This window comes from Salvelinus fontinalis, chromosome 20 (assembly GCF_029448725.1).
Source record: "Salvelinus fontinalis isolate EN_2023a chromosome 20, ASM2944872v1, whole genome shotgun sequence".
NCBI lineage: Eukaryota > Metazoa > Chordata > Actinopteri > Salmoniformes > Salmonidae > Salvelinus > Salvelinus fontinalis.
In genome coordinates this window covers 23,120,003-23,143,479 of record NC_074684.1, presented here as the reverse complement: position 1 = coordinate 23,143,479, position 23,477 = coordinate 23,120,003, and the positions used below count along the sequence as shown (strand labels likewise).

At 45.0% G+C, this 23,477-nt stretch overlaps 1 pseudogene; it reads right to left on the bottom strand.

The window, feature by feature from the left end:
* Window positions 1-1,411: 1,411 nt before the first annotated feature.
* On the bottom strand, window positions 1,412-20,735 carry LOC129817122 (trace amine-associated receptor 8b-like; annotated as a pseudogene).
* Window positions 20,736-23,477: the final 2,742 nt, after the last annotated feature.

Here is a 23,477-nt window from a genome sequence, read left to right as displayed (position 1 = left end):
GCTGCCTCCAGTTCCTCCCGTGGACGGCGACTCTCCCCAGCCTGCCTCCAGGGTCCCTTACCGTCCAGGATTTCCTCCCAAGTCCATTAATCCTGAACATGCTGCTACTCCTTACCACGCTGCTTGGTCCGTTGGTGGTGGGAAGTTCTGTCACGGCCGTCAAAAGAAGTAGACCAAGGTGCAGCGTGGTAAGCATACATATTCCTTTATTTAAGTGAATACCCTGACAAAAAAATAAACACTACAAAACAAACTGTGAAGCTAAAGGCTATGTGCCATAAACAAAGTCAACTTCCCACAAAGACAGGTGGGAAAAAGGGCTACCTAAGTATGGTTCTCAATCAGAGACAACGATAGATAGTCCGGAGCTGTCCCTGATTGAGAACCCTACCCAGCCAAAACATAGAAATACAAATAATAGAACATAGAATACCCACCCCAACTCACGTGACAAAATCCAGGTGTGGATTTAATTTGGGTTTATAAACCTTCAACAAAAAATTGGATTTTATAAACAAAATTCAAGATTGCCCCTTTAATAACCTTGGATTAAGCGATATGGTATGTGATACATTTTTTTGATGAAGATTATTAACCAACCATCCAGGAATACTTTAGGCCAAAGTATCATTACAGTAAATACATTAAATACAACTGGGACGCTTATAAGAAATCCAGCCACGACTGTATACAGTGATAGAGTGAGGATTGGAACCAGGCGTGTGTAAAGATGACGAGACAAGTCCGGGGTTGATGAGTGAAGGGCGTTTGCCAGCAGTAGGTTCGGCAGCAGTTAGAAGGCCGGAGACGCCGAATGCCTGAGCTAGACAGGAGGGGGAGCCAAAGCGAGGGTGCCGCTGACCTTGGGGACAACCTCTGAGATGCGGTGCGGGTCAGTCGGGACGATGCCTGTGGGAGTCCCGAATGAGAGAACCATCCAGGATGTCTTGCGCCGGGAACTCAGCACCGCTCTTCGGGACCGTGCCCCTCCCAGTCGACCAGGTAATGGAGAAGCCCCGCACGATGCCGTGAGCCCAACAGGCTGCAGACTGAGTACGCCAGGGCCCCCTCGACGTCCAAGGGAGGGGGAGATGCATCATGGGGTACAGCACTAGCCAAGGGACCAGCTGCCACCGGCCTGAGGAAAGACACATGAAATGAGGGTGCGATACAGTAATTGACGGGGAGCTGTAATCTGTACGTCACCTCATTGTCTCTACCCAGGACTTTCAACGGCCCCACAAACCGTGGACTCAGCTTCCGGCAGGGCAATCGGAGGTGCAGGACCTTCGTAGAAAGCCAGACGCTGTCACAGAGGTGAAAGACCGGGGCCACACTGCAATGACGATCGGCCTGCGCCTTCTGCCGGAGGACGACGCGCTGGAGACGGGTGTGCACGATGTTCCATAACTCATCGGCGCGCGAACCAATCATTTACCGCAGGAGCCTCGATCTGACTCCAGTGCCAGGGTGCCAGGGCCGGCTGATAGCCTAGAACACACTGAAAGGTATTGAGGTTAGTGGAGGAGTGACAGAGGAAGTTTTGTGCAGCCCACTCCCCCGGCCGGTCCTGACAGTAACTACGGAGGTAACTACCCAGTTCCTGATTTACCCTTTCCACCTGCCCATTTGATTGGGGACGGTACATGGAGGTGAGACTGACCGTGACCCCCAGTCGTTCCATGAAGGCCTTCCAGATACAGGAGATGAACTGAGGACCATGGTCAGACACGATGTCCTCCGGTATCCTGTAGTGCCAGAAGACGTGAGAGAAGAGAGCCTCCATTGTCTGCAGGGCCGGATGGAGACCAGGCAGAGGAATCAAACGACAGGCGTTTGGAAAACCACTCCACAATGACCAGTATAGTGGTGCCCTTCCGAGGGGGGAAGGTCTGTGACAAAATCCATGGAGAGTTGGGACCAAGGTCATTGTGGAACCGGCAGCGGGTGGAGTTTGCATAGGGGAGGTGTCTAGCTCTGCGCACAGGTGGAGCAGGAAGAGACGTAAACCCGGACGTCCCAGGCCAAGGTGGGCCACCAGTACTTGGCGGAGAGACAGTCGATAGTATGGGCTACACCCGGGTGCCCCAACACAGGTGCTGTGTGTGCCCAGGAAAGGAGACAGTACCGCATATCAGAGGGCACGTAGATACACCCCTCTGGACAGTGGGCAGGTGAGGGCTCAATTCAGGACAGCGGAATAATGGGTGTCACTTTCTCCATCCGATCCTCTGTGTCATGCACCCGGGACAACGCATTGGCCTTAACATTCTTTGATCCTGGCCGGTAGGAGAGGGTAAAGTCAAACCTGGCGAAGAATAGGGCCCACCTGTCCTGACATGGGTTCAGCCTCGTCTCTGCTCAAATGTACTCCCAAGTTCCTGTGGTCCGTCCAGACAAGGAATGGGTGTTTATCCAGCCAGTGCCACCATGCTTTCAGCGCCTTCTTGACGGCCAACAACTCACGATAGACTGAAGAGTTTCAGAAGAAAGTGCTTTGTTTCTGGCTGTTTTGATCCTGTAATCGAACCCACAAATGATGATGCTCCAGATACTCAATTAGTCTAAAAAGGCCAGTTTTATTGCTTCTTTAATCAGAACAACAGTTTTCAGCTGTGCTAACATAATTGCAAAAGGGTTTTCTAATGATCAATTAGCCTTTTAAAAGGATAAACTTGGATTAGCTAACACAACTTGTCATTGGAACACAGGAATGATGCTTGCTGATAATGGGCCTCTGCACGCCTATGTAGATATTCCATAAATAATCTGCCATTTCCAGCTACAATAGTCATTTACAACATTAACAATGTCTAAACTGTATTTCTGATCAATTTGATGCTACTTTAATGGATAAAAAAAATGCTTTTCTTTCTAAGTGACCGGTAGCGTAGTTGTAACGGCAGCCTTCCCTCTCTTCACGAGAAGAGAGGGTGTAACAGGGATCGGACCAAGACGCAGCGTAGCTCGTGTTCAACATGTTTTTAATACGAAACTGTGAACACTTACAAATAACAAAATAATAAATGTGGCAAACCGATACAGTCCTAGCTGGTGCAGAGAAAACACAGAGACAGGAAACACCCACCCACAATCCCCAACACAAAACAAGCCACCTACATATGATTCCCAATCAGAGACAACACAAAACATCTGCCTCTGATTGAGAACCATATTAGGCCAAACATAGAAACGGACAAACAAGACACACAACATAGAATGCGAACCCAGCTCACGTCCTGACCAACACTAAAACAAGCAAAACACACAAGAACTATGGTCAGAACGTGACAGTACCCCCCTCCTGAGGTGCGGACTCCGAACGCACCCCCTAAAACTCAAGGGGAGGGTCTGGGTGGGCATCTGTCCGCGGTGGCGGCTCCGGCGCAGGACGAGGCCACCACTCCACCATTGTCTTTGTCCCCCTCCTTAGCATCCTTTGAGTGGCGACCCTCGCCCCCGACCTTGGCCTAGGAATCTTCACCAAGGTCCCCACTAGATTGAGGAGACAGCTCAGGACAGAGAGGTAGCTCAGGACAGAGAGGGAGCTCAGGACAGAGAGGGAGCTCAGGACAGAGAGGTAGCTCAGGACAGAGGGGCAGCTCCGGACTGAAGGGCAGCTCCAGACAGAGAGGCAGCTCTGGACTGAAGGGCAGCTCCGGACTAATGGCAGCTCCGGACTGAGGGGCAGCTCCGGACTGAGGGGCAGCTCCGGACTGAGGGGCAGCTCCGAACTGAGGGGCAGCTCCTGACTGAGGGGCAGCTCCGGGCTGAAGGGCAGCTCATGACTGAAGGGCAGCTCATGACTGGAGGGCAACTCATGACTGGAGGGCAGCTCATGACTGGAGGGCAGCTCATGACTGGAGGGCAGCTCATGACTGGCAGGCAGCTCATGACTGGAGGGAAGCTCATGACTGGCAGGCAGCTCTGGCAGCTCCTGACTGGCGGGCGGATCTGGCAGCTCCTGACTGGCAGGCGGCTCTGGCAGCTCCTGACTGACGGACGGCTCTAGCGGCTCCTGACTGATGGGCGGCTCTAATGGCTCGGGACAGACGGGCGGCTCAGATGGCGCTGGGCAGGCAGGCAGCTCAGATGGCGCTGGGCAGGCAGGCAGCTCAGATGGTGCTGGGCAGGCAGGCAGCTCAGACGGCGCTGGGCAGGCAGGCAGCTCAGATGGCGCTGGACAGGCAGACAGCTCAGACGGCGCTGGGCAGACAGGCAGTGCAGGCGGCGTTGGACAGACGGCCGACTCTGACCTGCTGAGGCGCACTATAGGCCTGGTGCGTGGTTCCGGCACTGGTGGTACCGGGCTGAGGGCACGCACCTCAGGGCGAGTGCCGGGAGAAGGAACAGTGCGTACAGGGCTCTGGATACGCACAGTAGGCTTGGTGCGTGGTGCCAGAACTGGAGGTACTGGGCTGGAGACACGCACCACAGGGAGAGTGCGTGGAGGAGGAACAGGGCTCTGGAGACGCACTGGAAGCCTGGTGCGTGGTGTAGGCACCGGTGGTACTGGGCTGGGAGGTGGCGCTGGATAGACCGGACCGTGAAGGGGTACAGGAGCTCTTAAGCACGGAGCCTGCCCAACCTTACCTGGTTTAATGCTCCCCGTAGCCCGACCAATGTGGGGAGGTGGAATAACCCGCACTGGGCTGTGTTGGCGAACCGGGGACACCATACGTAAGGCTGGTGCCATGTACACAGGCCCGAGGAGACGCACTGGAGACCAGACGCGTTGAGCCGGCTTCATGGCACCTGGCTCAATGCCCACTCTAGCCCGGCCGATACGTAGAGCTGGAATGTACCGCACCGGGCTAAACACATGTACAGGAGACACCGTGCGCTTTACATTTACATTTACATTTAAGTCATTTAGCAGACGCTCTTATCCAGAGCGACTTACTTTGCCACATAACACGGTGTCTGCCCGTACTCCCGCTCTCCACGGTAAGCACAGGAAGTGGGCGCAGGTTTCCTACCTGACTTCGCCACACTCCTCTTTAGCCCTCCCCCCCAATAATTTTTTGTGGTTTCTTCTCCGGCTTCCAGCCACGCTTCCGTGCTGCTTCCTCATACCACCGCTCCTGGGCTTTAGCTGCCTCCATCTCTTCACGAGAGCGGCGATATTCTCCAATGTTAGCCCAGTGTCCTTTTCCCTCCAGAATTTCCTCCCATGTCCAGGAGTCCTGTGTAACGGGCCGCTGCTGCTGCTGCTGCCCGTTGCTACGCTGCTTGGTCTGAGATTGGTGGGTGGTTCTGTAACGGCAGCCTTCCTTCTCTTCAAGAGAAGAGGAGGTGTAGCAGGGATCGGACCAACACGCAGCGTAGCCAGTGCTCAACATGTTTAATTAAACGATTAACAGAGAACACTTACAAATACAAAATAACAAAAAGTGGCAAACCGATACAGTCCTAGCTGGTGCAGAGAAAACACAGAGACAGGAAACAACCACCCACAAAATCCCAACACACAACAAGCCACCTAAATATGGTTCTCAATCAGAGGCAGGTGTTTTGTGTTGTCTCTGATTGGGAATCATATATAGGTGGCTTGTTGTGTGTTGGGATTTTGTGGGTGGTTGTTTTCTTTCTCTGTTTATCGTTTAATTAAACATGTTGAGCACTGGCTACGCTGCGTGTTGGTCCGATCCCTGCTACACCTCCTCTTCTCTTGAAGAGAAGGAAGGCTGCCGTTACAGTAGTTAAAAACAGCATGACTATTTAGTTCAACACATAATTACTATTTAGTTCACAACAGCATGACTATTTAGTTCAACACATAATTACTATTTAGTTCACAACAGCATGACTATTTCATTTAAGACAGCATGAATATTTATTTAACACAGCATTTTTTTGTGTGACCAACTTTTAATTTAGTTTAGTAAAAGAAATTCTGAGAGGGGGTTACAGGTACAAAAACAATCAAAGAAATGCGCACAAAGATAATCCCAACCTATTCCCCTCTCAGTCCCACTAGGAAACCACGTTTCCCACCCGCCTAATCGAAAAGTGGCTGGTTCTAACCCCGAGCTGACTCTGCGAAAAGTCTATTGATGTGGCCTTGAGCAAGGCACTTAACCATAATTGCTCCTCTAACTCTCTCTCTAGTTAAGAGTGTCTGCTAAATTACTAAAAGGTAAATTTAGTCAAGTATATTTGTTCAGGTCTCAATTGTTCCTTGACTAGCACCATTCAATTCTAATCTTATAACTTCTAACAGTAACTGTGTCCACTGGATATGAGAGAGTGAGGTAGTTGCCATCTGAGAGCCAAAACATTTTTCACAGCAGGGCTGCCTGCCAGCAGTAATCTTCTCTGATTGAGATTCAAGGGGCTATATTCGCTAAGTAACATAATAGATGCAAAGCACTGAATATTTAAATTCATGCACTTCAAAATGAATTGTGTAACTTTACCCCAGAAGCATTTAACTACAGGGCACTCCCACATCATATGAAGGAATGTGCATGTCTGATTTAGGGGACACAGTGAACAATTGGGAGTTGGGGTCAATTTCATCATAAAACGTTTAGTTGGTGCTAAATACAGTCTGTGAACAAACTTAAATTGTATAAATTGACGGATCGGGTTACGGAATGCCGAGGTCATATTTTTCCAGAATCTCTTACAAACAACATATTCTGAGCTGGCCATTGAAAACGTATGGTCCACAGATCTAATTGAATCTGAAGGGTTGTACATTTTCAATGGCCAGCTCAGAATATGTTGTTTATATATTATAGAGATGAGTCCTTTCGGGAGCCCAGATAATGTCTTTATAAATCCCATCATTGGATGGTTCGGTAGTTGGGTTTCCCAAGGGACTCGATAGGCCAGCATACCTGACCTAAGTCATAAATATAGTGTAGTGGATTTTTACTGTGTCTCTTTCTGCTTACAGTGTCTCACACTTGTCATACATATTTGACCTTTTGCATACTTAGAAATGCGCCTGTTGTAGACAGACAGGGTGTCTGAGGTTTGCTCTCACAAGGTTGGCTTGGCAGACGTGGAACAGGCTGAACGCCCAGACTCTGTAGTTGCCATGTATTCTTCTGGGCAGCCACTCTCTGGGAGCAAACACTTTGCTGAGAAAGAACACACTTGGCTATCTTTGTGTAACCCGTTGTGATAGTATAAATATGCTGAGGGGTAAGTACCTCAGAGTTTCTGACTAACTTGTACTGTGAAGTGCTGTTTGTAATCTCTCCGCTGGCGTGAATAAACATAAATGAATTTAATCTTGACTTTAGGGTCCTTAGTGGAAATTTCCACGACAACAGAAAAAAGGAGTTGCCTGGTAATGTGTATGTATTTTTCAAATCTTGGAATAGTCTCATACCATTACAGTCCATGATGTCAGTAAGGGTATGGATTCCACATTTGGACCATACGGGGGATACCAACGGCTGCCCTCCAGAGTGCAAGGCATGCAACATTGTGTAATATTGTAGTATTGGTATGCCATTTTTATCAGGTTTCAGGTAAGACCCAAGTGCAGACTGTGTTGAAGTAACAGTGTTTATTGTAACCACCGGCGCAGGCATACGACAGGTCAAGGCAGGCAGGGGTCGATAATCCAGAGTAGTGGGGCCAAGGTACAAGATGGCTGGCAGGTTCAGAGTCAGGACAGGCAAGGGTCAAAACCAGGAGGATGAGGAAAAAGAGAGACTGGGGAAAAGCAGGAGCTGAGACAAAACACTGGTTGACTCGAACAAACAAGACAAACTGGCAACAGACAGACAGAAAACACAGGTATAAATACACAGGGGATAATGGGGAAAATGGGCAACACCTGGAGGGGGGTGGAGACAAGCACAAAGACAGGTGAAACAGATCAGGGCGTGACAATTTTGATTCCCAGTTACATTTTTTTTCAATTTTGCACCAAATAAAAATTGTGTGAGCAAAAATAGGACCAAAGCGTAGTTTACATTATTTAAGGGATATATCAGTGAAGACCACCTCTTCCAGGACAATAGGAGACACCATATTTCTCTCTATACTCAGCCAGGGAAATCTATACTCAAAATGGGAAATGAATGGGATCCCTTAATCCAATCGCCGTGTTAGAATTCTAAAAATAACTTCATTACGACGTCCAGCTTAGGTATAGCGAGAGAGTACCCAAAAGCTGGGCGCAAATGACTAGTTCACATGTACGACAGATATATGAAATAACATCATAAAATGGGTCCTACTTTTGTTGATCTTTCATCAGAATGTTGTACAAGGGGTCCTTTGTCGGGAACAATCGTTGTTTGGATTTAGAACAGCCTTTTTCCCTCTCGATTTAGCAAGCACACTTGCCAAGTGGCGCGAATCTCTCCATGTCAACAAACGGAAGAGAACGGAACACGGCAAAACTCCCGAAAAAATTTCAATAATCTGATTAAACTATATTGAAAAAACATACTTTACGATGATATTGTCACATGTATCAAATAAAATCAAAGCCGGAGTGTGTATTAGTCATCCATAACGGCAGCTTATCAGAAGGCAAATCCAGGTCCCTGCTCGCGCTCTCCAGAAAACAGGAAACTGGTGACACGTCATGCCAAGAGCTATAATTCGAGGCCAGATCAAGTTACACACTCAATTTCTTCTCTCACTGCTTGTCGACATCTAGTGGAAGACGTATGAAGTGCATCTAAACTAATAAACATCAAGGACTTTAATAGGCAGCCCCTAGAAGAGTGCATCGATTTCAGATTTTCCACTTCCTGTCAGGAAGTTTGCTGCAAAAGGAGTTCTGTTTTACTCACAGATATGATTCAAACGGTTTAGAAACTAGAGAGTGTTTTCTATCCAATAGTAATAATAATATGCATATTGTACGAGCAAGAATTGAGTACGAGGCCGTTTAAATTGGGCACGATTTTCCCCCAAAGTGAAAACAGCGCCCTCTGTCCTCAACAGGATAAGTACAGATGGAGTCCTTCATTGGGTTCTTGAGAGGCAGCAGGGCTGATTTGCTTAGATACATTTTTATAACTTGAGATTAAGCTGAATTTATCTATGATCTTCAATGTGTTTGGGAGCAATTGAGATACATTGTATAAATATTGTAAAATATAATCTGCATATAATGAAATGAAGTGATCCATAGATTTGAGTGAAATTGCTGTTATTGCATTTGATTGACGAATTGTCTGGGCCAGGGGTTCCATGGATAAGAAGAATAGCAAAGAGGAAAATAGATAGCTTTGTCAGCTGCTTCTAATGATTCTGAATAGATCAGATATTGTCTGTTATAACTATGGCTGAGGGATTGGCATATAGTGTTTCAATCATATTGATGAAATTGGAGCCAATTCCCATATGTTCCAAGACAGACCAGAGATATGACAATTCTAGTCTATCAAAAGATTTTTCTGCATCGAGAGATAATACAGCACAAGGAGCTGTTGTTTCTGATGAAGCATCTAAGATATATAATAGCTGATGGAGGTTATCCGAGGATAAACGCTTTTTAACAAACCCGCTTTGGTCCGTGTGGACCAATTTGGGTAAGTAAGTCTCAAGACAGGATGAAAACATTTTGGAAAACAAAATGTGTTAATAAAGGATTGGGGGTGATATTAGTGCTGTATTCACATCTTTCCAAAAGTAACCTTTATAAATGGCTGTATTAATCATTTTGAGCAGTACAAGACCTAATTGATTCCAAAATGTTAAATAGATCTCAGGAGGATTTATTTTTATTTTTTAAATGCACCTTTATTTAACCAGGTAGGCCAGTTGAGAGCAAGTTCTCATTAACAACTGCGACCTGACCAAGATAAAGCAAAGCAGTGCGACAAAAACAACAACAGAGTTACACATGGGATAACCAAACGTACATTCACTAGCACAATATAAAAATATGTGTACAGCGTGTGCAAATGTAGTAAGATTAGGGAGGTAAGGCAATAAATAGGCCATAGAGGCAAAATAATTACAATTTAGCATTAACACTGGAGGAATAGATGTGCAGATGATGATGTGCAAGTAGAGATACTGGGGTGCAAAAGAGCAAAAAAATAGATAAAAATAAATAACAATATGGGGATGATTTAGTTGGGTGTGCTATTTACAGATGGGCTGTGTACAGGTACAGTGATCGGTAAGCTGCTCTGACAGCTGATGCTTAAAGTTAGAGAGGGAAATATAAGTCTCCAGCTTCAGGAATTTTTGCAATTCGTTCCAGTCATTGGCAGCAGAGAACTGTAAGGAAAGGCGGCCAAAGGAGGTGTTGGCTTTGGGGATGACCAGTGGAATATACCTGCTGGAGCGCATGCTATGGGTGGGTGTTGCTATGGTGACCAGTGAGCTGAGATAAGGCGGGGCTTTACCTAGCAAAGACTTATAGATGACCTGGAGCCAGTGGGTTTGGCAACGAATATGTAGCGAGGGCCAGCCAACGAGAGCGTACAGGTCGCAGTGGAGGATAGTATATGGGGCTTTGGTGACAAAACGGATGGCACTGTGATAGACTACATCCAATTTGCTGAGTAGAGTGTTGGAGGCTATTTTGTAAATGACATCGCCGAAGTCAAGGATGGGTAGGATAGTCAGTTTTACAAGGGTATGTTTGGCAGCATGAGTGAAGGAGGCTTTATTGCGAATAGGAAGCCGATTCTTGATTTAATTTTGGATTGGAGATGCTTAATGTGAGTCTGGAAGGAGAGTTTACAGTCTAACCAGACACCTAGGTATTTGTAGTTGTGTCCACATATTCTAAGTCAGAACCGTCCAGAGTAGTAATGCTGTTCGGGCGGGCGGGTGCGGGCAGAAATCAGTTGAAGAGCATGCATGTCACGCTTGTTGAAATGAGTGGACCAAGGCGCAGCGTGTGTAGAGTTCCACATTATATTTAATAGTGAAACTTACAACCAAAACTACAAAGAATATAACAAACATGCAGTCTTGCAGTGCTCAAGGCAACTATACAAAAACAAGATCCCACAAACAACAGGTGGGAAAAGGCTGCCTAAATATGATCCCCAATCAGAGACAACGATAGACAGCTGCCTCTGATTAGGAACCATACCAGGCCAACATAGAAAAGGAAAAACTAGACTACCTACCCGAGTTACATCCTGACCTAACCAAAAGAGAGAAATAAAAGGTTCTCTAAGGTCGGGGAGTGACAGTATCCCCCCCCCAAAAGTGCGGACTCTCTGGTGTGGGGATCATCGCCGGGAAGCGTCGGACCGTGGATCGTCGTCGGAGGCTCCGGACCGTGGATCGTCGCCAGGGACTCCGGACCGTGGGTTGTCGCCGGAGGAACCGGACCGTGGATCGTCGCCTGGAAGCTCCGGCCCGTAGATCGTCTCCGGAGGAACCGGACCATGGATTGTCGCCGGAGGAACCGGATCGTAGATCGTCGCCAGGGAATCCGGACTGTAGATCGTCGCCGGGGACTCCGGACCGTAGATCGTCGCCGGGGACTCCGGACCGTAGATCGTCACCGGCAACTCCGGACCGTAGATTGTCGCCGGAGACTCCGGACTGGGAACTCTCGCTGAAGGCTCCGGACTGGGAACCCCCGCTAGAGGCTTCGGACTGCGGATCGTCTCTGTAGGCTCCAGGCCGTGGATCGTCACTGGAGGCTCCGGGCCATGGATCATCACTGGAGGCTTCGGGCCATGGATCTTCACTGGAGGCTTCGGGCCATGGATCCTCACTGGAGGCTCCGGGCCATGGATCATCACTGGAGTCTCCGGGCCATGGATCATCACTGGAGGCTCCAGGCCATGGATCATCACTGAAGGCTTCGAGCCATGGATCATCACTGGAGGCTTCGTGCGTGGAGCTGGCACAGGACGTACCGGGCTGGGGAGACACGCAGTGGAGGCCGGGTGCGTGGAGCCGGCACAGGACGTACCGGGCAGGGGAGACGCACAGGAGGCCTGGAGCGTGGAGCCGGCTAAGGATGTACTGGACCGTGGAGGCGCATTGGAGGTCTGGAGCGTAGAGCTGGCACAACGCGTCCTGAACAAATGACCACCTTCGCACGGCAAGTGCGTGGAGCTGGCACAGGACGCACTGGGCTGTGAAGGCACACTGGGGACACAGTGCGTAGAGCCGGCGCAGGATATACTGGACCCTGGAGGCGTACTGGAGACCAGGAGCGCTGAGCCGGCACAATCCGTCCTTCACAGATACCCACTTTAGCACGAAACGTGCGGGGAGCTGGCACAGAACGCACCGGGCTGTGGAGGCGCACTGGAGACACGGTGCGTAGAACCGCAAAACATGGCACCTGAACAGTGACCAACTCCACACGGTGAGTACAGGGAGTTGGTTCTGGTTCCCACCTTGGCACGGCCAACCACCCCGTGTCCCTCCCCATTTTCTTTTTGAAGCTGCCTCTCGGGCTTCCGTCGTGGCCGCGAACCCCGGTGTCGTCGTTGTTGCTCCTTCGCTGCTTCCACCTGCTTCCCCGGCAGGCTTTCGTGTCTTGCCAAGACTTCCTCCCAAGTCCAGGATATTCTCTCCTCGACTTCCTCCAAAGACCAGAATGCCATCTCCTCCCGGGCACGCTGCTTGGTCCAGTTGTGGTGGGATCTTCTGTCACGCTTGTTGAAATGAGTGGACCAAGGTGCAGCGTGCGTAGAGTTCCACATTATATTTAATAGTGAAACTTACAACCAAAACTACAAAGAATATAACAAACGTGCAGTATTGCATTGCTCAAGGCAACTATACAAAAACAAGATCCCACAAACAACCGGTGGGAAAAGGCTGCCTAAATATGATCCCCAATCAGAGACAACGATAGACAGCTGCCTCTGATTGGGAACCATACCAGGCCAACATAGAAAAGGAAAAACTAGACTACCCACCCGATTCACACCCTGACCTAACCAAAAGAGAGAAATAAAAGGTTCTCTAAGGTCAGGGTGTGACAATGCATTTAGTTTTACTAGCATTTAAAAGCAGTTGGAGGCCATGGAAGGAGTGTTGTATGGCATTGAAGCTCGTTTGGAGGTTTATTAACAGTGTCAAAAGAAGGGCCAGATGTATACAGAATGGTGTCGTCTGCGTAGAGGTGGATCAGTGAGTCACCAGCAGCAAGTGTGACTTCACTGGTATATACAGAGAAAAGAGTTGGACCGAGAATTGAACCCTGTGGCACCCCCATAGAGACTGCCAGAGGTCTGGACAACAGGCCCTCCGATTTGACACACGGAACTCTATCTGAGAAGTAGTTGGTAAACTAGGCGAGGCAGTCATTTTAGAAACCATGGCTATTGAGTCTGCCATTAAGAATGCGATGATTGACAGAATCAAAAGCCTTGGCCAGGTCGATGAAGACGGCTGCACAGTACTGTCTTTTATCTATGGCGGTTATGATATCGTTTATGACCTTGAGCGTGGCTGAGGTGCACCCATGACAGCTTGGAGATTCAATCCAGCAATCTTTCGGTTACTGGCCCAATGCTGTAACCATTATCAATCAATCAAATGTATTTATAAAGCCCTTCTTACATCCGCTGATGTCACAAAGTGCTGTACAGAAACCCAGCCTAAAACCCCAAACAGCAAGCACTGCAGGTGTCAGAAGCATTGAACCTATTTGGTTAACTATAGCTAGCTATCACAATCAGTTTGTATTGCTAGTACTCTATGAATTGGGGTTATGGTTCATTGTTTAGCTAGCTAGCTAATGTTAGCTAGCTAGCTAACCCATCAAGTTAGCCAGGTGTGTCTGACGGTGATTACGGCTATCTATTGTATAATAATGCTAAAATATTTGTATCTGAAATGTGTCTTTCAGCATCAGTAGAACACGCCTGACTCTCCTCCACCAGTCATACAAGAAGAATGGTCTAATGCCTCCCATCAAAAAGAGAGCTGGCCCAAGCAAGCACAGGTTACACCTGAAGCATGAGGACTTGCAGCAAGTGGTGAACTTTATATACAACTACACAGAAGATAATGCAATAGTATTACCAGGACGCCACCCAGGACACAAACACTTTGGTGGATAGCTGCTGCCATCCCATGTGACAAAAGCAGCAGTGTGGCGTCTGTACAAGGAATCGATGACAACACTTGGTATGTAAAGCATAAACACGTTTTGATTATTTAATTGACCTCCAACATGATTGGCAATACTTTTATTGATCTCACATTGTTTCTGTATTTTCTAGAGGTATGTGTAGTCAGGCTGTCTTCCTTCAGGAATCTGTTGAGAGAATTGCTGCCCCACATCTCAATTACTAAGCCGAGGACAGACCTGTGCTGAACAAGCAGGAACAACTATCAGGCCTTCAGATCTGTCAGAAGCTGTTAAGTCAGCCAAGGAGAAGAAGCAAGAGCAGCATTTCCTGCTTGTTCAGAGTGAGCGGTCTGTCTACCAGAAGATGGTTGCTGACTGCAAGACTAGCTGTCAAGACTTGCAATTGTCTCAGGGGGCCCCTACTGAATCAGAAAACAAAGACATCAGAAGGCATTACAGCTTTGATTTTGCTCAACAAGTAAGCAACATTTCTCCTTTATACTGATTATGGACATAGATATATATATACATAAAAAAATGATATAAAAATATAATATACAGTACTGTGCAAAAGTTTTAGGCAGGTATGAAAAAATGCTGTAAAGTAAGAATGCTTTCAAAAATAGACATGTTAAATAGATTCTATTTACCAATTGACAAAATGCAAAGTAAATGAACAGAAGAAAAATATACGACCACCCTTTGCCTTCAAAACAGCATCAATTCTTCGAAGTACACTTGCACATAGTTTTTGAAAGAACTCAGTAGGTAGGTTGGCCCAAATATCTTGCAGAACTAACCACAACTGTGGATTTAGGGAACGTCAGGTGGTTCTCTCTCTTCATGTAATCCCAGAGAGACTCGATGATGTTGAGATCAGGGCTCTGTGGCGACCATACCATCACTTTCCGGACTCCTTGTTCTTCTTCACACTGATAGTTCTTAATGACTTTCGCTGTATGTTTGGAGTCATTGTCATGCTGCAGAATAAATTTGGGGCCAATCTGATGCTTCTCTGATGGTATTGCATGATGGATAAGTATCTGCCTGTACTTCTCAGTATTGAGGAGACTATTAATTCTGACCAAATCCCAAACTCCATTTGCAGAAATGCAGCCCCAAACTTGCAAGGAACCTCCACCATGCTTCACTGTTGCCTGCAGACACTCATTCGTGTACTGCTGTCCAGCCCTTCAGCGAACAGACTGCCTTCTGCTACAGCCAAATATTTCACATTTTGACTCATCAGTCCAGAGCACCTGCTGCCATTTGTCTGCACCCCAGTTCCTGTGTTTTCGTGCATAGTTGAGTTGCTTGGCCCTGTTTCCAAGTCGGAGGTATAGCTTTTTGGCCGCACGTCTTCCATGAAGGCCACTTCTGACCAGACTTCTCCAGACTGTAGATGGGTGTACCAGGATCCCACTGTTTTCTGCCAATTCTGAGCTGATGACATCTTCTGATTGCGAAGGGAAGTATGCTTGATGTGTCTCCTTTGCTGCAGTAAGTTTCCTTCGCCGACCACTGCATCTACGGTCTTCAACGTTGCCCGTTTCTTTTTGCTTCTTCAAAAGAGCTTGGACAGCTCATCTGTAAACCCCTGCCTGTCTTGAAATGTCTGCCTAGGAGAGACCTTGCTGATGCAGTATAACTACCTTGTGTCTTGTTGCTGTGCTCAGTCATGCTATGGTGTATGACTTTTGACAGTAAACTGTATTCTTCAACCTCACCTTGTTTGGCTGTTCCTCACCCAGTTTTATTCCTCCTACACAGCTGTTTCTGTTTCAGTTAATGATTGTGTTTCAACCTACATATTGAAGTGATGATCATTAGCACCTCTTTGGTATAATTGTTTAATCATACACCTGACTATATGCCTACAAAATCCCTGACTTTGTGCAAGTGTACCTACAAGAATTGATGCTGTTTTGAAGGCAAAGGTTGGTTACACCAAATATGGATTTGATTTAGATTTTTCCTCTGTTCACTCACTTTGCATTTAGTTAATTGATAAATATAATATATTAACATGTCTATTTTTGAAAGCATTCGTACTTTACAGCATTTTTTCACACCTGCCTAAAACTTTTGCACAGTAGTGTATATATATTTGGAAGGCAGGCAAATGCCTTTCACTGAGCTGTGTAAAGACAGACTGACAGGGGTGAGACAATTCATTTTAATTATTTTGTTGTTTGCAGGTGCACTATCCTTCTGACCCTATGCAGCCAGGTCCCATCTACTTTTTAACTCCTCGCAAGTGTGGCTTGTTTGGTGTTTACTGTGAAGGAATACCACAACAAGTCAACTACTTGATTGATGAAGGCTTGTCATCCAGCAAAGGCAGTAGCGCAGCCATCAACTACATGCACCATTCTTTCACCAACTACGGAGTTGGGGAAACATGTATGGACCTGAATTGTGATAACTGCAGTGGCCAAAACAAGAAAAATTTTGTGCCCTGGTATTGTGCCTGGCGGACCATGCACAAGCATCACCACAGTCTGGACCTTCACTTCTTGATCACAGGCCACACCAAGTTTGCTCCCCGACTTGTGCTTCGGCCTCATCAAGCAGCGCGTCAGAAAGACCAGAGTGAACACTTTGTCTGAGATTGCTGGTGTTGTGTAGGACAGCACTGTGACAGGGGTCAACATCCCACAGCTGGTTGGACTGGAGGATGGTACGGTGCTAGTGGAAAGCTATGGCTGGCAACAACATCTGACTCCGTACTTCAGGCCGCTGCCTGAAGGTCGCTGCCTGAAGGTGAATATAATTTTCATTGCATTGTATGAGGTTATTCTTCTTATCTAAACTTGGGAGGTGAATTGATGTTGTTGTAATGTCTTCTCCATTTTTTGTTGTTGTTATTTCCTGTTTTACAGCTTCGATGCTTTGGAGCCTGGTGTTATTGTCACCAAGGAGTGGTCGGACTAAGTCGGGACCAGGTTTCAGCTGCAGCGCAACGCTGACCTCCTTCCTCCATAGATGGAGGCAGAGCTATGGATGTGAGAGACGCAGACTCAGTCTTGACCTTTAAGTTAGTAGGTCTCTTCAGTATGTCCTATGATTGAATCTGGCCCAGGGGTGCAAAGGTGAACGGTAAGGCACTGGAATGACCCTCAAAGCAGGGTTCATACATAGTACATTGGGAAGTCAAATTCAAAGGACTTTCAAGGACTTTTTTAAATGGAGCATGGAGCATGGAGGCGCTACCAGGAGACAGGCCAGTACATCAGGAGACGTGGAGGAGGCCATAGGAGGGCAACAACCCAGCAGCAGGACCGCTACCTCCACCTTTGTGCAAGGAGGAGCACTGCCAGAGCCCTGCAAAATGACCTCCAGCAGGCCACAAATGTGCTGGTAGCGCCTCCATGCTCTGGACACTATGCTGACAGACACAGCAAACCTTCTTGCCACAGCTTGCATTGACCATCATCCTGGATGAGCTGCACTACCTGAGCCACTTGTGTGGGTTGTAGACTCCGTCTCATGCTACCACTAGAGTGAGAGCTCCGCCAGCATTCAAAAGTGATCAAAACATCAGCCAGGAAGCATAGGAACTGAGAAGTGGTCTGTGGTCACCACCTGCAGAATCACTCCTTTATTGAGGGTGTCTTGCTAATTGCCTATAATTTCCACCTTTTGTCTATTCCATTTGCACAACAGCATGTGAAATTTATTGTCAATCAGTGTTGCTTCCTAAGTGGACAGTTTGATTTCACAGAAGTGAGATTGACTTGGAGTTACATTGGGTTGTTTAAGTGTTTCCTTTATTTTTTTGAGCAGTGTATATATATATATATATATAGGGATGCAATGCGCTGTATCCCCACAAGGAAGCAACCCCAGTCTGTATAACACTTCAATATATTGCTCATTGTTCATTCATTGTGTGCTGGACTTGATGTGCTTCTCAAATAAGTCTTGAGACTCCTTGGCGGTGAAAAATGTGTGTGTTGTGTTTTGGAAGGTCAAGATGAGTTAACACAACATTTCATATAAAAACAACAATGTATTTGGCTCAATGTCCTATAAAACTGTGATTGTATCATCCACACAACTTCAATGATCTTACAGCCTTGGGGTTTGAGACAAATATCAGCTGCCCTCTGTCTGAAACCAGACTGACTGATACCAAGGAATACAAAGTTAACAAACATGTACAGAGATGGCTGTGGTGGTGAAACTATTATCATTATCATCAAAGTCTGTACTAGGTGAAAGTTTTGAGGTGTATAAATACATGTAGATCCACAGCACATTAAGGTTCTATGTATGTATGTATTGTCGTAGAAATTCTACACAGGGACACGCAAAGTCAATCTGAAATGAATCATTGTATATTAACAGCAAGCTAGAGAGGTCACAGTTAAACTTAGATACGTAAAGTACCGGTCTGAAATGAGCTCCATCGGGGAAGTCCCGTTAGATCTCTTACATACTGCTTACAGACATGTTACATAGGCATAGTTCATAAGGTTGGTCCCGGCATGTGTCTAGCACCGTCTCCTATCTTAACTTATAGAACATATTCTGGCGTTCCGCCAGATGGTCCTAAGGAGGGGTCATGTCCCCCCCTCATTTTTGTTATTTAAAAAAAATGTATTGAACCTTTATTTAACTAGGCAAGTCAGTTACGAACACATTCTTATTTACAATGACGGCCTACATATCTTTATCAAGCACAGGCAGGAACCAAGGATTATTTAACATTTTCAAGGCTGTCTCTTCACATGACACAATTTTCCATCACAGCATGTATGTATACATGTACAGTATGTACTGGATATGGGATAGGAGAGGCTACAGTAACTCTCACTGGTATATTTGCTTTGGATAGGCCTACTGCAGTCTCACCCATGTTCAAGTAAAATGATGTTATTAATAAATAAGGTTTTGGATTGTAATTGCTTTTGAATACTACACACCTGTGTCTGATGTGGTTTAAGAAAAGGACTGAGAGCAAGGCACATATTTGTCACAGTTCTTTTTTTTCAGGCTTTGGATATTTTTATTTTGAAAACAATTCTATTATTAAAGAGTCAGGTTGAAATATTTCACCAGAAATGATCATTCTAAACCTGCTCCTGAACCAACTGTAATAGAATGCATATACCATGGGATTAATAGTTGAATTCAAATAGCCAATCCAGATAAATGTTAAAAAGAAAAGTGGTGTGGTAGAGTAACTAATAAATTGATCAATGCTGTTGGAGACATGAAAGGGTGTCCAGAATTATAGAAATACCCACATAATGATAGCAAGTGTTTTGGTGGCCTTTTGCTTACAGAGTTATGATTGGTTGTACCCTGAATTAAGTGTGCCTGTCTCAGTGCTATAAGGAAAATATTTAGATACATGCTAATCTTCCCTACTCCTAGGATGTAGAATGAGATCACCGAAGCCAATGTACTCGACCATTTGATTTGAAGAAAGCACATCCTCCCTCACAGTGTTGTGGAAATATTCAGCCAATAATATTTCTCAGATACCAGAACTTGTGAATTCAAATAGACTTTATTACAAAGTAACAAGTCGAGCTGGCCCATGGACCAACTGATCTTTCCAGTCTCAGCACTCTCCTTTTATACAGTTTTACCCTTACATAACATACATAGTCCCTCCACTTTATGTAAATGATTAATACCCTTTAGCCTTTCACCACCATTATCTTTCAGTCTCACTTCTGACTTGTTTACGCCCACTTCTGACTTATTTATGCACATCTTAGATTATATTGGTGGCGTCCCCATAGTACTAATACATAAAATTATACATACATATGTTCCAAATATATGTGCATATCTAATAGTACTTAATTAATACAAACATACCTTCCTAATACAGGTACATGTCTAGTGGTGCCTTTAAATGATTTAATGTGCATGTCCAATGGTCATCATAAGTCCAGGCCTATGGTGCCTATAAATAATTAACCAATGTGCCTGTCCAATGGCCTTCACAAGACCAGGCATGACCCTAAACGGTTAAGTCTGTATTAACTCAGCTTTGTAAATTCACATGGATTCTGATTACATTTTGCGTACACGTGTCTAATGGTTAACCCGAAATTGATTCAGCTTACTACTTCTAAGAAACTGTACAGATACTGGAAAATCCCCGAAGTACTGGAAAATCCAATGTTGACAACAGTCAATATATTGATAGTAAAACTCCTCAATGCCCAAAATATTGAGCTCCAGAAATGCTATACCAAACCCTACTGTGGCAGGAACAGTCCATGTGAATACGATCATAATCACAACAACATGAGAAGTTATTTTAGTTCTATAATGGAGAGGGCGACACACTGCATAATATCGGTCAATAGAAATAAAAGACAAATTAAGAATGGATGCACTGCACAACATAATATCAGTACTGCTGTGGATTTTACAGAATACATCTCCAAAATACCAGCAGCTTTCCACTAAATATACCATGCTGGAGGCATCACTAATACCCCTAAGAGTAGGTCTAACACAGCCAGAGAGAGGATGAGGTAGTTGGTTGGTTGGGGTGTGGAGCTGTTTGAAGTGAATTATGGGGATGATTACAAGAAGGTTGCCACACACTGTGAGAACAGACATTGAGCCAAGGAAGAGATAAAGTAATACTTGTATTGTTTCAGGAAAGATTGATCTTTTGCAAGACCCATTCACTGATTCAAAACATAGAAGTATATCCTCAACAATATCAGTCTTGCTGAGACTGATTCCTGGTTCCATGGTCGTGGTTGAAAGAATCATATCATTATTGTCACATTAGTTATTAATATACACTTAAACATTAACTACAGAGTATTAGTTGTAAATTAATGACATTAGTCATGGTTACATTTTTTAAATTCAAATACTGAATTATAGTTGCACTTTGTTAATTATCCCATTAAGTTAACTGAGAAGATTGAAAAACTGCTTGTTTTTAATTAAAAAGTATTTCAATGTTCTTGATTTTCCAGATTGGATAATAAGATAAATAAGAGTACAGCAACACCTTCCATCACTGGATTGATGTACATTTTCTAGCCACATCTCACATTCATCACCACAGTGCAAACATTAATGCTAAAAGTGCAAACATTAAGGCTAAGCGTCGTTTCGACTTGAAGGGAGAAAATGTACTTACTGCTAAGTGATCACTTGCTACTGTAGTCACAGGTGCAGATGTGTGAATGGTGCTGAATCAAACACAGTTTTCTTAGAAGAATGATAGTGTTTATATACTTTTTGGGGCATATTTTTGGCACATCCCTTTCCATGCTGCCAACCACTTAGATTAGGTTATTTATGTACATTCAATTATATATGTTTTGTTGTCACATACACTGGATAGGTGCAGTGACATGTGTTGTTTCACAGGGTCAGCCATAGTAGTACAGTGCCCCTGGAGCAAATTATCATTAAGTGCCTTGCTGAATGGCACATCGACAGACTTTTCACCTTGTTGGTTTGGTTATTCAAACCAGCAACCTTTTGGTTACTGGCCCATCGCTCTAACCGCTAGGCTACCTGACGCCCTGAGAATTAATGTACAATGATGTGTAACCGACTGGCTCGATTGGATTTTATGTACCAAAATTTGAAATTGTGTTTTTATTAATTGGATAAAGTAGAGACAGAGCTAGAAAATTGTATATCATACACTACAGTTGAGAAACAACGGGGAAGTAATTATACTTTGAAAGTTGATAAATGTGTAGCCCCACTTTTGAGAAAATGGCCCTTGAATATTTTGGTACACCTACTGGAGAGCTCTTCTTTGTCTCCACCAATGCCTTAGCCCCACCCATCTCTTTAAGGATTCACATGTGAGGCCATGTGCTAAACAGTGAGTATGGTAATATACCAAAAAACAAAGATTTCAAGACTTAAGACTGGTTTATACTACATCTATCGACATGTCTGTAGCTATACAGTTGTCGCAGTGACATCATGAACATTTTATTGTCGTCTGACCATATCATATAGCTGACAAAGTTTTAACTTTAGCTAATTTGTATTAATTATTACAGGAAAATAAACTCACAACAAGATCATTATTTACAAGTTAATTGTGAAAGCTAGGCATTCTACCGGAGAACTTTAGAACGTAATGTTATATCGTAATTTGACTTTGTAGCAGGTCATGTACTTCACATTACCGTCTCTGGTAAACACACACTATATCAAATAAAATCAAAGTTTATTTGTCACATGCACAGGATTCAGAAGGTGTAAACAGTACAGTGAAATGGTTACTTGCATAGTGGAGTTTTTTATCTAGACACGTAGCTAGCTATCTAGCTAAATAATGAACCATAATTCAAACTTTTAACGTACTACCCTGCATGAATCTACAGGTAGCTAACCAACAAGGTTCAATATTAGCTAGATAGCTAACATTAGGCTATAACTAGCAATGCAAATGGCTCTGAGATACAAATAATATTACCACACAGATCATGCATGTAACGTTAGCTAGCAAGCCAGCCAGCTAACATGAGCTAGCTAGCTAACAGTACACTTTAACCTGCAATGAAAATGACTTTCTGACTAAATTAGAAACGTATAATGTCTAAAAATGTAGCTAGCTAGAACGCTTCTCCCTCTCTGTCACAGATGCCATGATTGCCCTTAGTTTGAAGATGTAATCCGGAGACAGGTGTTTTATACAACAGGCTTTTGTGTTTTCTTTTCGACTCCCTCCATGTTTGCAATCAAATGCCAGAATTTTCTCCATCTCCTTAGCTATCATACTCTGCTTCCGCCAGGCATTCCACTGATTTCAAACCTCAGTCTTTCAGAAAGTGGAGAGCCTTAGCAACACTTTTGCAGTTCTTCATGATATCTTTCAAAAAAGCCGTGTTAGAAAGGATTACCTACACGTACTGAACACCTCATGTTAAACAGAAGTGTGCCATATGGCAGACCAATCTGAACTCATCTCTTGGCATGTCCAGTCCATCCATTATATCAGCCAGTCATGACTAGCGGGAAGGTTCCTGACTTTTCGGTGGCTAAACCAATAAGGCTTGTAATTGAACAATTGTATTCGTATTTACAGATGGCATACAAGTTTGTTATTAAGGCACATGAAAGTTCACATGTTCCAGAAGGCATTTCTGCCAAGAAACGCATTTTGATAAAAAAAAATGTTTATGATCAAATACATCACCTGTGAAGAAGTTACACGTGACATACCCCTAGTTTCCTGTCCAAATTAGGTCAAAAATCATTTTGGGCATATGCACGGTCATAGCAGTCGCCAGGTCACAAATATGTAAAATGTTTTACTATTAAACCTTAAGGTGAAATTCAATGTACAGTCCTTTGGGGAGACTCTTTAACATTGCCCAGAGTTTCAAGTTTACATTAAGAATTTACCATTCTACAGAGGATGGAACTGCATCGAGAGAATGAAGGACCATGTTGAGGATGAATTTACTCCACTTCCTATTGCCACAGGAAGCTGAAACTCAACACATGGCATCCCTATAAGGTC